General features: G+C 46.2%; 1 protein-coding gene across 3 annotated transcripts in view; it reads right to left on the bottom strand.

Annotated features, from left to right (window-relative positions):
• The window catches only part of FES (FES proto-oncogene, tyrosine kinase), a 50733-nt gene extending 34790 nt beyond the window's left edge, over window positions 1-15943 (bottom strand). Inside the window, exon 1 of one of the 3 annotated variants that reach the window (XM_029574832.1) lies at window positions 15789-15943. The gene's annotated coding sequence lies outside the window, so the exon portion shown is untranslated. Of the gene's footprint in view, window positions 1-14752; window positions 14943-15788 lie in introns of those variants that run through there. The other 2 variants (XM_029574834.1, XM_029574833.1) reach the window with 2 other exon arrangements.
• Window positions 15944-16290: the final 347 nt, after the last annotated feature.

Genomic DNA, 16290 nt, shown 5'->3' with positions numbered 1-16290 from the left:
CAGCACCTCCTTCCAATCAGGGCCGGTGCGAGAGTCTCCAGCCACGCTAGGCAGTGACATCACAGAGTCACGTGGCTCTCTCTCTCTCTCCCCCTCTCCACCCTTCCAAAAATCGCATACTTCTCGCACCCGACCTCTACCTCCTCCTCTCCCGCACAATGAATCGCTTGCAAGCCGCAGTTTTTCTCATGCCTGCATCACGCATTTTAAAAAAAAAAAAATGGCACCCTCGCGTAATCCTATGGCGCCCCACTCGCTTATGCCACCCGAAGCAGCTGCCTAGTCCCGCCTAGCCCTCGCACCAGCTCTGCTTCTAATGCCAGCTACCAAAAGAGCTGCCTCTCCTCTCTTGCCACTGCCGTCAGGGCAGAGGAGCATTTGCAAGCCTCGGAGGCCCAACAGTGTGACTGCAGGCTTCCTGATGCTCCATGAGGCTGAAGGACAGTTTGCTTGGAGCTTCTGACACTGCTCCTCTCCCTCCCAAAATGGCCTGCACTGTCAGGCCTGTGTTTGGCAAATAAGACTGCAGTGGTTAAGGCTGCAGATCCCTGCTCAACCAATATTACTAGAGCCAAGAATCATCTTTTTTTTTTTTTTTTGGTGGGGGGGGGGGGGGGAACTCAGACTATGAGGTTTGAAAATGTCCCCAAAACAGTTACTTAGAACAGTTCAGAATTTGCTGGGAAGGTCTTGTAAATTCCTAAACGATATACTGGAATGGAAATGGTTTTGTAATTCAGAGGTGCAGTAAGGAAATGGAGTTGATGAAAGGGTGTGTTACGGTGGAGGATATAGAGAAAGGGCTGCCCTGCTGAATCTGAATACATTGAAGGGTTTATTGTTATCTCGTAGGGCTACCTGTGGCTTATTTGATCTTTGCCCCCTCTTCTCTTATAAAGGCCTTTCCAAATTACCTTTCACCCTGGCTTTGGCAGATTGTGAACTCTCCTTTGCAGGAGGGTTGTTGCCTGCTAGAATTTAAAAAGACGGTTTTAATCTCACTGTTGCAGGCCTCAGCTTGTGCTAATCATCATCCAGTGGCTAACCTACCTTTTCTATCTAAGGTGATCAAGAAAGCAGTGGTGCATCAGCTCTCCCTGCGTTTGGATGAGGTGAGAGGTGCACGTGATAGTCAGTCTGGATTTAGGGGGGATTATAATACAGAGACTGAGCTGGTAGCTGTAAATGATGAAGTCATGGGCTATAGGACAGAGGAGAGTCAGTTTTTCTGATTCTACTAGATTTATCCAGCATATTTGATCTAGTTGATCATAGTAAACAGGTGGGAGTAGGAGGAAGAGTGCTGCAATGGATTTCATCTTTTCTGAGAGATAGAAATTCGGTGGTTATAGTAAGGGATGACCTGTTTGAATCTTTCAAGGTGAAATGAGGAGTCCCGCAGGGATCCGCATTGCCCCTCTACTGTTTAATTTGTTTGTGTGTCCACTGGGGGCTACGATTTCATTCATTGGGATTTAAAGTTTTTTTTGTATGCAGACGATATTCAGCTGGTAGTTCCAGGAGGGGTGGATTTAGCTGCTACATTAACAGAATTGACTGAAGGTCTGTGGAAGGTTTCAGAATGCTGTCAGTTTATTATTTGCTGCGGAATGCATAGATAAGAGGTTTGTTAGTGAATGGGGTCTGAGATCCATGCCCCTCCTTGTCTGTGAAACTTAATAATAAGGAAGTAAGACTGGTAGAGTAGGTATGAGAGTTAGCTGTCCTGTTGGACTCTAAATTTGACCTAGACTCGCATATTATGGGAGTTTTACAGAGAGCATTTTTTAAGTTTATTTTATTTATTTATGAACTTTTTTTATACCGACATTCGTGGGAACATCACGCCGGTTTACATATAACGAGAAAGGATGGAAAATACAATGAACAGGGACGGGGGAAGTAGGAGCAGGCAAGAAGAGAGGAGAAGGAGTTAAAGTAAGGAAAAAATCAGTAATAGGAAGAAAAAAGGAACAGAACCATGGGGAGGTACAGGCAGTGCAAAAACCTTGTTATGTAAACAAAGTAAGACCATGATGTAAGTACAATAATAATAATTAGCAAACTGTAACTTTACAAAGTAACCATGATATATGTACAATAACAGTTTGTTATAACAAACAAGTTATGTTATGATATGTCGGGTTATGTTATGCTGTCTCATTTACCTGTCCTAAGCGCGCTTCTAAGACACCTTCTTTGTTTCAAAATATGATAAGTTGAGTTATATGATAAGTTAAGTTATAGTTATGATATGCTACGAAATGTTAAGCTATACGATATGACAAGACACAGTTTCGATATGTTGAATTTATAACTCGTTCCTTATTTAATCGCCTCACTGTTCTATGTAACGCTCCTTAGCGAATTTTTGTAGTTACATTGTAAACCGGTGTGATTTGTATTCTTACAGGAACATCGGTATAGAAAAATTAAAAATAAACAAACAAACAAACAAACAGTTTTGGAAAACTTTACATTCGGAGCAGGAGATCGCAAGGGAGCGTTACCATAGAGAGTACAGACATTGAATATAATTGTAATTTCAGCAAAAGGTAAGTTGCGTCAGCTACGTAGACTGCACACTTAGCCAAGTATGCCTTCTTTTCAGAGAGTGCTTCAAGCTTACTTTACCTCTTTACTGGACTACTGCAATGTGTTGTTTATGGGTCTGCTTGATAAATTTATGCGCCGTCTGCAAGTGGTTCAGAACATGGCGGCAAGACTGGTGTTTGGCTGCCCAAGAAGAGCATGTGCAACTCTGCTGTGTCGCCAATCCTGCTGGCATCCAGTGAGATGTTGATTACAATCTGAATTGATGGTCTTAGTATTTAAGGCCTTGAGGGGTGAAGGAAGTGGATATTTGCAGCAGTTGTTGATAAGTTATGATCCAAAGAGGAGCTTAAGGTTGGAAAACAGTCGTTTTGTTTACAGATTCCATCCAGGAGGGAAGTGTGCCAGGTAACAAGTCAGAGGAGAATGTTTTCAGTAATGGGGCAGAACTCTTGAATTTAGCGCTAAGGGAGATTCTCCCGGAAACGAATTATGTGGCTTTCAGAAAGAAAGTTAAAACTTGACTTTTTCCAGGCGATGTGATTGATATAAGTTCTGTGTGCAGAACAAGGGGTAGTGAAGCAATGTCAGTCGTTTATTTAATTCTTTTCTGCTTTTTCCTTTCTTTGCTTGGTTATTAATTAGATGTTTTTAAAGTCTTTTCTTTTTTTTTCCCCTTTTATATATGTTTTTAAATGTTTTTAAATTCTCTCTGTGTGGTTTTTGCATTTGTGGGCAGCTTTGTCAGTCTGATTGGTACGGCATATAAATAGTAAATGAAAGGAAAGGAACGTGAAGCTCAGCTGTTGCAACCCCACCTATCTCATGGCCCAATACTCAGGAGAGAGAGCCTGCGGCTGGTGCTTCTACCGTCCTCCTCTTGCCACCTGCTCTTCTCCCTCCTGCACAGTTTGGTTCGAAGACAGCAAATCTGCACAGGAGGGGGGGGGGGGGAAGAGCCAGTGGCAAGAGAAAGAAATTAGAAACAGCAGACGCCAGCTCTACTCTCCTGCCTGTCCGGCCACAGGTTGGAGAGGGAGGGAAGGGAAGAGAGAAGAGGTCAGAGAGAGGTTTGGAAGGTGAAGAAGGATAGAAGGTGAGGGAGGAGGTAAAAAAATGGAACCGTAGGAGGTGAAGGGGTTTAGAAGGGGAGGAAGGGGGTATAATGGAAGGTGAGGGGACTGCAGGGAGAATGGAAGGAGATGAGAGGAGAGTGTGTATGGTAAGAGGGATTGGTAGGTGAGGGGGAGGGGGTGGAAGAGGAGAGGAAGAGGAAAGCAGGGCGGAAGACGGATGGAAAGTGAGGTGTGTCATAAGTAGAAGGAGGGGAGAGAGTTTTAGAGAGCAAGAAAGGAGGCTATTGAGTAATAAGGACAAGGGAACACCCCAACAATGGAGAGAGAACGGAGTGAGAGGAGAGCTGGGACAGGTAAAGATCAGATAGAAGGAAGTGAAGACAGGTGGCGAGAGAAGACCCAGAGACCCTGAAAAGGACAACAAGAAAGCAGAAAAATAAGAGATGAGGACCAAAACGATTATAAAACTAGTGTCTGGACAACAAAGACAGAGAAAAACATTTTATTTTCAGTTTGGTGAGCGGGATATGTTAACTTTCAGAATGTGCATCCTTGATATCCTAAATTTGTCACTGGGAGGGGGAAAGGATTGGGGTGAGCATCGTACAGAGGCTGCGGGTGGTGGCGTGAGTGAAGCCAGGGGGAGGAGGGGGTACCAATTTCAATATTCACATAGGGCGCCAGTTAGCCCAGCGCCGGCTCTGTCTGCTTGCCCCCTACCTAACATGGCACAGTTGGGTTGGATCGGTGGACCCTCAGTAACCCAAGGGCTTGCGGGACAGCTCCCCTGAGGAATGCCTTCAGCACGACTTGTTGGCTGCAGGGGTTGCCACGGTAGCGGCAGCCATCTTACCTCTCTTCCCGGGCCTGAGTGAAGGTCTGCACTGGAGCCCCATGGCTCGGCATGGAGCACCGTGGCCTGAGCTCTGGGGCCAACTCAAATTTACATTAAAGTATTCAGGGTTCCCTTTTCACGGCAAAAGGATTGTAGTGAGTAAGAACTGAATTACCTGCTGCTTCAGACTTCCAGTTCAATCAGAAAAGGCCCCAACTGGGGCTGTGGTGTTATGAGCCAGTTGGCAATCCTACCAATAGTGCACCGAGTTGACTTTAAAGGGCTATTTTTGGGTGTTTCCTAAATGCCATTATTCTTGCTGATTGTGTCTGTTTGTATTTTCCGGTTAGACCCCTTCGCTCTGCTTAAGTTTCTTCTAAACGTACCAGGGGCTATCAGTTTAAGGGCAATTAAGACAAGAGCATCGTCTTGCTAGGGTCCCTCACTATGGATCCCCTCGCCTTCTCCATTTAAATAAAAAGAGGATCTTGCTATGTTTTTTGGAAGCAGTTCAAGGCCTGGCTTCTTATTATGTTCTACATTCACATGCTTTATTCACATTATTTTTATTTTGTATTGTCTTATGTTGGAATTTCTGAGATTTTAATTATTTCTGCTTTCTTTTGTGCACCACTTTGTAGTCTCATGCAAGAGGTGCTTAATAAATATGGAAATAAATAAAATGTTACATACTGTTATATTTTTATTTATTTGTAAAATATTTAGCCCACCCATATCAGACCAGCTGTGCTGGGCGGGTTTCACTTATGCACTTGCATGTCTTTGCTTTTGTATTGTATTTGATGTTATTTTATTTATGCCATTGCATTGATATGTTATTGTATTGTGTGATAATATTTTTATACACTTGTATTTACAGATGTTGTTGAAAGCCGCCCTGGGGCCTTCGGGAGGAGGGTCAGTGACATCTAAATTGCAAATGTAATGTCATGTAAGGATGGAGACGTTAGAAATCAGGACTGTCCAAAAATCTGTCTCCTTGAAATGGCATCTCTGGAGGTGGCCAAGTCTCAAACGCTACATTAGGGATCATACTGGGTCTGCACCTTTTCTGAACAGGCAAGCTCTGGGTAGAAATAGGTAGAGGTCTGGTGAGAAACAATTGAAGTGCATTGGAGCAGATGAGCCTTTCTGCAGGACCGAATGAAAAAGATTCAGTAATCTTTTAACCAAAACATGGGAAAGTACCTCCAAATGCAGAAAAGTTGGTCTCCCCGTGTCCATCGTAGCTGAAATCTTTGAGAAACCCTTTAGTAAATCACACCAAGTGAAAGCACAGTGAACACACCTCTTATCTCATTAGAGTGACTATAGGGAGACTATGCCCATATTTGTGGAAATCCAGGGATAAACATGCAAGTTTCAAACTGAAACCCATATTTTTACTGAAAGTCAGAGAGAGATCTAGCCACTTAGGTAGGGGACTTCTTCTGGAATTGAGTGGCTCTTTCTTCCTCTGGATATTTCTACATAAGAGAATTTCTCCAAGAAGGCTTTCAGATAAAAAAAAAACTTCCCCTACAAACCACACAACATTTCTGCCCTATTTCCTGTAACCACCTTGTCTCTTCTCCTTTCTGTGATGGATACCTTCTAGCCTAACCCCAGTAAATGTTACTTCCTGAATCCAACTTGCATGGTTTGAAAATGCTGGACTGCTCTAGCCAAACGAAAGACCTGGAAGTCAAGGCAAAGTCTGACACATACCAGCCCCAGCGCAGGGCTGGCTTGTTGGTGGTTTGCACCCCCTCCTGGGTTACTGGGTTCGTAAGTAGTCCCGCTCAGGCAGTCGGTACTGTGGACCTCTTGAGGTAAATTTCTACTCTAGACAAACCTGTTGGTAGACCAAACAGATCTTTCACCTGCTCTGTAAATACCCCAAGTTTAAGATTCAGGAAAAACAAAGGATCTTCTCATAGCAGAAAACACTACGCCAAACAAACAAGGCGGGCTGAAGCAAAGGGTTAGTGGCTCCAAATAAGATCCTTTTCTTATCGAGGAAAGAAGAGGGGTTTTTTGTACCCTGCTTACTCCTCTGCAACCAAAGAGCCAGAAAAGGGACCAAAAAGAGTCTTCCCAGTCAGGTTACAAAGGTTAAAGGCACAGTTACCTGTTTAAAATGAGGTTCTATCTAGGCTAGGAGCACCTGACAACAATGCCACCAGTGCTACAAGGAGCTGAGACTCTCGTTATAATCAAAATGTTCAATTAACTTGTTTTGGAAATACAAAATTCCTATGAATCCAGATTTGAAAATGTTTTTATAAGTCAAAACAATGATAATTCCCCATTAATGAAAAAAGCATACCTTTTTGTAAGAACATAAGAACATGTCATACTGGGTCAGACCAGGGGTCCATCAAGCCCAGCATCCTGTTTCCAACAGTGGCCAATCCAGGCCATAAGAACCTGGCAAGTACCCAAAAACTAAGTCTATCTCATGTTACTGTTGCTAGTAATAGCAGTAGCTATTTTCTAAGTCAACTTAATTAATAGCAGGTAATGGACTTCTCCTCCAAGAACTTATCCAATCCTTTTTTAAACCCAGCTACACTAACTGCACTAATCACATCCTCTACCAACAAATTCCAGAGTTTAATTGTGCGTTGAGTGAAAAAGAACTTTCTCCGATTAGTTTTAAATGTGCCACATGTTAACTTCATAGAGTGCCCCCAGTCCTTCTATTATCCGAAAGAGTAAATAACCGATTTACATTTACCCGTTCTTGACCTCTCATGATTTTAAACACCTCTATCATATCCCCCCTCAGCCATCTCTTCTCCAAGCTGAAAAGTCCTAATCTCTTTAGTCTTTCCTTATAGGGGAACTGTTCCATCCCCTATGTAAGTCAAATGTTTTCATGCTCTGATTTTTTTAGATTTTTTTTTTTTAATGTATGCAGATTCTGTAGCACAGAACTGGAGACAGTTTCCCATCTCGTGGCTGGCTGCGATGTGCTGGATGTCAGATGGCCGGTATAAGGAAAGGCAGGAAAAGACAGTACAGCTCATCCACTGGAGTGGGAGCAGAGAGGAGGCTGGCAAGTACAGGCTGGTTAGCCTCACCTCGGTGGTGGGAAAAGTATTAGAGTCGCTGCTGAAGGAAAGAATAGTGAACTATCTACAAGCAGCAGAATTGCAGGACCAGAGGCAGCATGGTTTCACTAAGGGAAGGTCCTGTCAGACGAATCTGATAGTCTTTTTTGATTGGGTGATTAAAGAATTGGATCAAGGAAGAGCACTTGATGTCATCTACTTGGATTTTAGTAAAGCTTTTGATATGGTCCTACACAGGAGGCTTGTGAATAAAATGAGAAGCTTGGGAGTGAGTGCCAAGGTGATGGCATGGATAACAAACTGGTTGAAGGACAGAAGACAATGCGTGATGGTAAATGGAACTTACTCGGAAGAGAGAGTGGTGATGAGCAGAGTGCCGCAAGGGTCAGTGTTGGGACTGGTCCTGTTCAATATCTTGGTGAAGGACATCGCGGACGGGATAGAAGGTAAGGTTTGTCTATTTGCGGATGATACTAAGATCTGCAACAGAGTGGACATGCTAGAAGGAGTGGAGAGAATGCGACGGTATTTAAGGAAGCTGGAAGACCGGTCGAAGATATGGCAGCTGAGATTCAATGCCAAGAAGTGCAGAGTCATGCCTATGAGGTGTGGAAATCTGAAAGAAATGTATTCAATGGGGGGTGAAGGGCTGATGTGCACGGAGCAGGAGAGAGACCTTGGGGTGATGGTGTCTAACAATCTGAAGTCGGCGAAACAATGCAACAAGGCGATAGCTAAAGCCAGAAGAATGCTGGGCTGCATAGAGAGAGGAATAATGAGTAAGAAAAGGGAAGTGATAATCCCCTTGTACAGGTCCTTGGTGAGGCCTCACCTGGAGTGCTGTGTTCAGTTCTGGAGACTGTATCTCAGAAGGGATAAAGACAGGATGGAGGCGGTCCAGAGAAGGGCGACCAAAAAGGTGGAGGGTCTTCATTGAATGACTTATGAGGAGAGATTGAAGAATCTAAATATGTATATCCTGGAGGAAAGGAGGAATAAGGGTGATATGATACAGACTTTCAGATACTTGAAAGGTTTTAATGATCCAAAGTCAATGACAAACATTTTCCGTTGGAAAAAAATCAGCAGAACCAGGGGTCATGACTTACAACTCCAGGGAGAAAGACTCAGAACCAATGTCAGGAAGTATTTCTTCACGGAAAGGGTTATGGATGCCTGGAACGCCCTTCCGGAGGAAGTGGTGAGGACCAAATCTGTGAAGGATTTCAAAACGGCATGGGATAAACGCTGTGGATCCATAAAGTCTTGAGGATGTGAATGGAATGAAATGAAGAGAAGAGGCATGAGGGTGGCTTGCAGGAATGATGGCTACTACCCTTATTCAATAAACATTCACAAGATTAATGCGACTCCAACATTGCTCTATGCTTCAATGGCAAGAGGAAATGTGGGAAAAAAAGATCTGCATTCACAAATAAGCGTGGGAGTAGCTTGCTTGTTGCAGCGGTTACTACCCCAAACCAAATTAGCCTGATGCTTCACTTTCATAGCATATCCAAGCAGCTCTCTGCTTCAATGGCAGAGGGATGAAGAAAAGAGGATTTATATTCAAACAACCAACAAGGACTAAATCACACAGGCTGGAAAAACAAACGTGGGAGTAGCTTGCTTGTTGCAGCAGTTACTACCCTGAACCAATCAAGCCTGATACTTCACTTTGAATACATATACAGCACAGCACACTGCTTCAACAACAGGAGGGAATGAAGAAGAGAATTTATATTCAGGCAACAACCAACAAGGACTAAATTGCACGAGCTGGGTAAACAAATAGGCGTGGGAGTAGCTTGCTTATTGCGGCGGTTACTACCCTTAACCAATTAGGTTTGATACTTCACATTGATGCAGCTCCAGCACTGCTCTCTACATCAATGGCGGGGGTGGAAGGAAATTAGAACCAAAAAGTTACCAATAAGGGCCCTGACCTCAGCAGTCAGAGTAACAGATGAGAAAAATAAGTGCGAAAACTTGCTGGGCAGACTGGATGGGCCATTTGGTCTTCTTCTGCCGTCATTTCTATGTTTCTATGTGAAACATTGCAGTACCAGAGAAAACACCGGGACCACAAACGTGACAGCATTGCAGAAAATGAAGAAGTTATGATCACGTGGCATGTTTCCACATCAACTGACAGAAAGCTCCACGCTAGAAAACCAGTCAGTGGTAACGGAGAAATCCACAAGCAGTACCAGTACCAAGTGTCTATTCTGTACTACGCAGAGAAACAGAAGATCATCAGAAAGCAAGAGATGCAATCAGAGGCCAGAAAGAGACAGAAATAATCCCAACAGTTTTGGGTGCCACTGACCTAATTAAAAAGAGCTTCCAAGCACAACGTAATATCTTGCCTGTATATACACGTGCTGTATATTATATATATATATATGTATATATGCTGTTAGCCTGTAAGAATCGACATCTTACGTGCTCCAGAAGGAAGCTGTCTTCGGTACAATGCAAACAGTAAGAGCAAGAGCAGTGCGTTTGAGAGACAGAGATCATATTCAGTGCAACGGTCCTTCCTTCAGCAAAGGAAGCTCACTATGAGGTGGTAGAGCGCCTCTACCTTCACCAAACCTCTGGACGCTCTGAATGGCGGGAAACCATAGTTTCAGGGCCCAAGGCCTTATATACTGCTCTCTCTTGTTGGTCCAAATAAACATCCACGCACTGGATGTTTACCATGAAAACGGTCAGCATAAAGTATTGCCAGCTGCTCACAAACCTCAACCAATAGTTGGAACAGCTCTTGAAAGCCTCTTTGGGACCCTCTGTCCTCCCCTCTAAATTTAGGGTTTCCCCCTAGGATCAGCCCTGTACCTTGTGCCGCTGTAGACTGATGGAATCTGCTCTTAATCTCCTCATCCTTCTCCATAAGGCCAGGGTGACATAGATCCCTTGAGTTCTCTCCTGTGGCTCTTACTCCTCTTTCTGTAATGGTGCTGGAGGGGTGGAGGGTGGAGTCGCCTGTGGAAGAGCAAGGCGTCCTTTCCCGTCTGAGCAGCCTCTCTTCCCTCATAAGGGTCATGCAGATAGCAGCATTGGAAAGAGCAGCACAGAAATGTTAAGGAGAAGGCAGAATGGATGCATAGACCTAGATCTTAACTTTCTGAGGCACAGGAATTCAGTCTTGGACTGCAGTGTGCAGCTTTTCTCTGTGTTTTCATTTTCTTGTTTCCCTTGGAGCGGGGGGGGGGGGGGAAGGGGGGGGGAGTGTTTCAGAGCAAATTTAAATAAGACAGAGCCGTGAGTGCAACGTGGGCAAACGGCTTTTAGCTTTTTGCCTTTGGTTCATGCTGGCATCACGCTATGTGCACGCTCCTTAGGCTTCCTTCATGCTATTCCAGATGTTGATAATATGGCTGAGAAAGAAGAGTGATGCTCCTTCATAAAGTAATATGCTGCCTAAAATCCCAGATAAAAAGGCTTCTCAGAGATGTGCAAGGCCTAAGTGTTGCCTTTTCCAAACACTGGATAGATTTTTTTTTTATTCCCACAATTCAGCAAATATATCTTTCTTTTGCCATTCTGAATGGGTGGATTGAGCCCTAACTGAATGTTAACAAGTGCTGAATAAACAAAATACAGAGCAGGCACTTTTAGGCCTCATACTTCAGCTGCATCTCATTCAATGCACACAAAAAAAAAAAGTGGTACCAAAGGATAGTGACATTCGTATAACCCTTTCCAGTGACATCTGCACAGAACCTGCTAGAGGCAGTAGAAGGCACCATCCGAGGAAGAGTAGAAGGCTACAGATAGAAAATACACAAGACATTTTGGGAAGTGCGGCAACACTGTTGACGGGAACCAGCTGCTCTTTTGTTCCTGAATCTGCCTGTAATAAACACAGATGGCCTTGAAAGAACGCCGTGTGCGGCTTCTGGGAGGACGGCTTTGCCTATTCTGCTAGGCTGCTACCTTGCAGGATGAAGTGAGCCGACCAGGACTGCCATAACAAACGTCTGCATGCCACAAGAGAAATATGCAAGGATCTCAGCAGAGCAAACTCAAGAAGCCAGCTCTCTCTAGCCACTACAGAAAATGCAACCATTATTAATTTAAGACAAACAAGCCATGGCCTTGTTCCCCCACTTTTTGTAGAACTTTTTGGCTACGCATTCCAAACCAACCACTTTACAGGACTTCTGTGAGCCAGGCTGGGAAAACAACCAGCCCAACAATCCTGGGCTGGTTGAATCAGCCTCACAGAGAATGGACACGAAGAAAAGCGTCCAACTCCCCCCTCATCTGGAAGCTCCCCACCCGACTGCTCTCCTTCCGGAACTTCAGAATTAGGCGACTGCTGAGAAACAGAACAGCATCACCAATTAACCGAGAGAAAGATAGCTCGTATCAAAAGAGGCTTCAATCTTTCACACTAGGTTAAAAATCAGGAGCCCAATTCTCAAGCAACCCAGCCGTGTTCAAATGGATCAATGCATAAAGCTCGCTCTCCCCTGCTGCAGCCCGGCGCATACAGCGGCTGATGCAATAAGCAGGGCTAAAGCTGCCGCAGGCTTCTGCACGGGTTTTCCCCGCGCTAGTCTTACGCGGGCATGCAACGACACGTTTAGCGTGGGGGACAAGGCGCGCAAAAACCCACGGCTGGCTTTGCACGAGTGCATGCAAACGGCAAGGAAGGGAAGCTGTGCAGGGAGCCACGCACCGGTTAGAGCAGATTTTTGTCCGTGGGATTTTTAGCGCCCGGGTCAGGGCAGGAGTTAAGGTAAAGCGCGTGTTTGGAGGCTGGTTTACTCCATTGCTGGCATTAGTGTGGTTGGGTGTCCGCGTAGCTATGGGGTAAATCATGGATTACCTTCATTTTTTCCCCCGGATGCTTTGGCACATTTTTTGGGTCAGCTAAAGAGGTTGCTCTGCCCACCTTCAGTCCCACTCCTGGACCACTAACTTCTTCATTGTTTTATGAAAGGGTTTGACTTTCGCCCCCCGGGGTCACCACATTAATGTGGATTCAGCGTGGGTTTCTGCACGGTTTACTACATGAGGCCTTGACCACCAGCCTTTGCATGCGTTTTTGTGTGTGTTTTACTTTTGCATGGATTTTCTGCATGCATTTCATTTGTCTACCTATCCTTTATTATATCCTGCGGAGGCGCCGGCTTTTGCCGCATGCACTAAAAAAAATTATGCGCAGACAACTAGCGACGATTTCAGCGCGGGTCTTATTACATCAGCCCCACAGAATGTTAGGAATTATTAGGTAAGGAATGGAGAATATCATAATGTCCCTGTATCACTCAATGGTGAAAACTCATCTTGAGTACTGTGTCCAGTTCTGGTTGCCACATCTCAAAAAAAGATATGGTTGCATTGGAGAAGGTACAGAGAAGGGCACAGCTCGCCTAGGGGGGGTTGTTCAGTTTGGGGAACGGACGAGTGACGGGGGGATATGATAGCGTCTATAAAATCATGAGTGGAAAAGAACAGGTAAATGTGAATCAGTTATTCACTCTTTCAAAAAACACAAAGACTAGGGGTCACTCCATAAAGTTAGTAAGTAGTACATTCAAAACAAATCTGAGAAAATTATTTTTCACTCAACACACAATTAAGCTCTGGAATTCATTGCTGGAGGATGTGGTTAAGGCAGTGAGCATAGCTGGGTTTAAAAAAAGGTTTGGACAAGCTCCGGGAGAAGTCCATAAACGATTAACCAGAGAGACTTGGAAAAAGCCTCTACTTTTCCCTGGGCTTAAGCAGCATGGGATCTATCTACTTTTTGGGTGCTTGCCAGGTTCTTGTGGCCTGGATTGGCCACTGTCGGAAACAGGATGCTGGGCTCGATGGACCCTTGGTCTGACCCAGTATGGAAATTCTTATATTCTTATGTTTCAGTTGCGGTGTGAGCAGGTGGTACACGGGCTGGTCTGCTCCCTCGGGCTGCTCGTGCAGACTGTGCAGGTCATTCCTCTTTGAACATTAATGTGCTGTACATGCACTGACGACCCAAGTTCTGTAATTTGCAGCCAAGCCAAGCCATTTCAAACTTGCCCCCCTCCCCCGCAATCTGTGGTCTAGGTTTTGATTTTTTACAGGACCTCATCATCAGGTGCCTGGCCCTTGTGAGCTTTCACAAAAACACCACGGATCTTGGCTTTTGCTAGTGTCCATTTGAAAGCACTGGGACTGAAAGCTCTCAAACTTTTCAGCCAAATAGGAGGGAGAGGAAATGGACCTGGATGCTCTCTCTCTAACAATGGAATCGGAGCCCTGGAGTCAGTGTCACCTGATTCAGGGCACTTCCCAGTCATACTTCATAATGGGGCTTATAAACGCACAATTACAAGAGAAGAGTAATGGAGTTTCTAATCTGGTGGTCTCTGATAACCCTTATCCTGAGAGTTCAGGCTGGCACACAGCTGGATCCTGAACTGAAACCTCCATCGGGATCACTTTAATTTAAGGATTTAAATTGTACATAAGAAAACTAACCCCAGCACTCAGGCCCCCACCCGATAAGGTGCGTTTGACTGTGCACATCTGAACTCCCAATTTAACAAGGAGCTTGGCACACAGACAAAAAATAAATGTGGGCACCGTTTAGCCCTCCTCCTGGCAAAGTCTGTGCTAACCAAGGCATCTGCTGTACTCTCTAATGCAGGGAGGTGGTGGTGGCCAGGATTAATTCTGGATGCAGTTAGCTAACAGCATGCTAAAACACTGGTGGTTAAAACTGTGCCCACAAAAAAACGAAAAATACAATTCAACAAGCTTAGCATGCAAAAAACATGGTTTACGTGCATTGTTGAGCAGAAATCATGGTCTGGGCACACAAAGGTAGCGCACTCAAAGCATGAGAGTTAGGGACACATAAAACAAGCTTTGTACACGATCCCCTGGCCACAAACTCCAGGTTTAGCCCCATAGACTAACACTGGCCCCAGAAACTTCAGTCCACCTCTGACCAGGAATAAAACTGCCAGCATTCAGGAAATCTGAGTTTTCTCTCACATCTTAATATCATCGGGGCCTCACGAAAAAGACTCCAGTAGTAAGCAAGATAAGGCACAAGGCTGCAGCCCTCCCGAGGCTACAGCTGAGTGTTTTGAATCAAACATGCCGGGCGGGTTTATCCGGCAGTCCCTCCGGCTTATACCGCACACACGTTACCAAACCGGTCACGGTGGAGCCGGATGGCAGCCAAAGCGAAAGCCAGCTGTGCTCACCCCAAGCACGGAGACCTCCACATCTGTCTTACTGTGCCAGGCCAGACTGCACTGGTTACCTCAGTCCTGCCGGCACAGCACCGCAGCTCGGGGAGGCCCAGAACCGGCGGAAGGGTCCCCGTGGTGGGCTCAGACCCACCCAGCACCTTGGCTGCCGCTCACTCCCAGTCTGGGGCTCTCGGGGTGTCTAGGACTCCTAGTGCGTCCATGGGGGGCTCAGAGACTCTCCCAGTCGGCTCTGAGCGGGGATCCCCCTCCCTAGTCTCGGACTCTCTCTTAGGGAGGGGATCTCAGACTCTCCCTCCCTCTCTAGTCTCGGCTCCCTCTTAGGGAGGGGATCTCAGACTCTCCCTCCCTCTCTAATCTCAGCTGTCTCTTAGGGAGGGGATCTCAGACTCTCCCTCCCTCTCTAATCTCAGCTGTCTCTTAGGGAGGGGATCTCAGACTCTCCCTCCCTCTCTAGTCTCGGGCTCTGTATAGGGGTCTCAGACTCTCCCTCCCTCTCTAGTCTCGGCTCTCTCTTAGGGAGGGGATCTCAGACTCTCCCTCCCTCTCTAGTCTCGGGCTCTGTATAGGGGTCTCAGACTCTCCCTCCCTCTCTAGTCTCGGCTCTCTCTTAGGGAGGGGATCTCAGACTCTCCCTCCCTCTCTAGTCTCGGGCTCTGTATAGGGGTCTCAGACTCTCTCCCACTCGGCTCTGCCCGGGGACCCCCCTCCCTAGTCTAGGGCTCTCTCTTAGGGAGGGGACCTCAGACTCTCCCTCCCTCGTCTCGGGCTCAGGGAGGGGTTCTCAGACTCTCTCTCCCTCCCTCGTCTCGGGCTCTGTATAGGGGTCTCAGACTCTCTCTTAGGGAGGGGATCTCAGACGCTCTCTCCCTCCCTCGTCTCGGGCTCTCTCCTAGGGAGGGGACCTCAGACTCTCTCTCCCTCCCTCGTCTCGGGCTCTCTCTTAGGGAGGGGACCTCAGACTCTCCCTCCCTCGTCTCGGGCTCTGTATAGGGGTCTCAGACTCTTAGGGAGGGGACCTCAGACTCACCTCGGGCCGCTGCCCTGCACGGCGGCTCCGAGTTTGCTCCTTTCCTCTTCTCCTTCCTCTGGGCGAGGGAGAGGGCCGGTCCCTTAACCCCCTCGCTCCCGCTGCGCCGGCGCTTCCGGCTCCAGCAGCCCTGCCCTCCCCCCTGTCAGCCTCTGACCTTCAGCCCTCGGTTACATTGTACCACCCAGCCTCCTCTCTTCTGGAAAGATTTCTTTAGCAGAGAAAGCCCAAACACGTACACTCCAGCTCTTCCAATTACTCTTTCACCCCTTTTATTTTAAAAGGGATTTTTTTTCCCCACTAAGCAGCTTACAGAAGGACTATCCTTTATAGTTTCCTGCCTTGCCCTAGAGTATATTTTGGAATAAAAGGGATGCATCTTTGCTGGTGGCTTCAGCATGCACGGGGGTCCTACTAAGGAGCAGCACAGCATCGCCCCCTCCCAGGGCCGGATTTAGGCTCCAGCGCAAGGGGGCAAAGAGGAAGCGGCTGGGTTCAGGTC

The sequence above is a fragment of the Rhinatrema bivittatum genome, chromosome 13, assembly GCF_901001135.1.
Source record: "Rhinatrema bivittatum chromosome 13, aRhiBiv1.1, whole genome shotgun sequence".
Classification (NCBI taxonomy): Eukaryota; Metazoa; Chordata; class Amphibia; order Gymnophiona; family Rhinatrematidae; genus Rhinatrema; species Rhinatrema bivittatum.
Note: the sequence above shows the minus strand (reverse complement) of the source record. Positions and strands in the feature narration are given on the sequence as shown.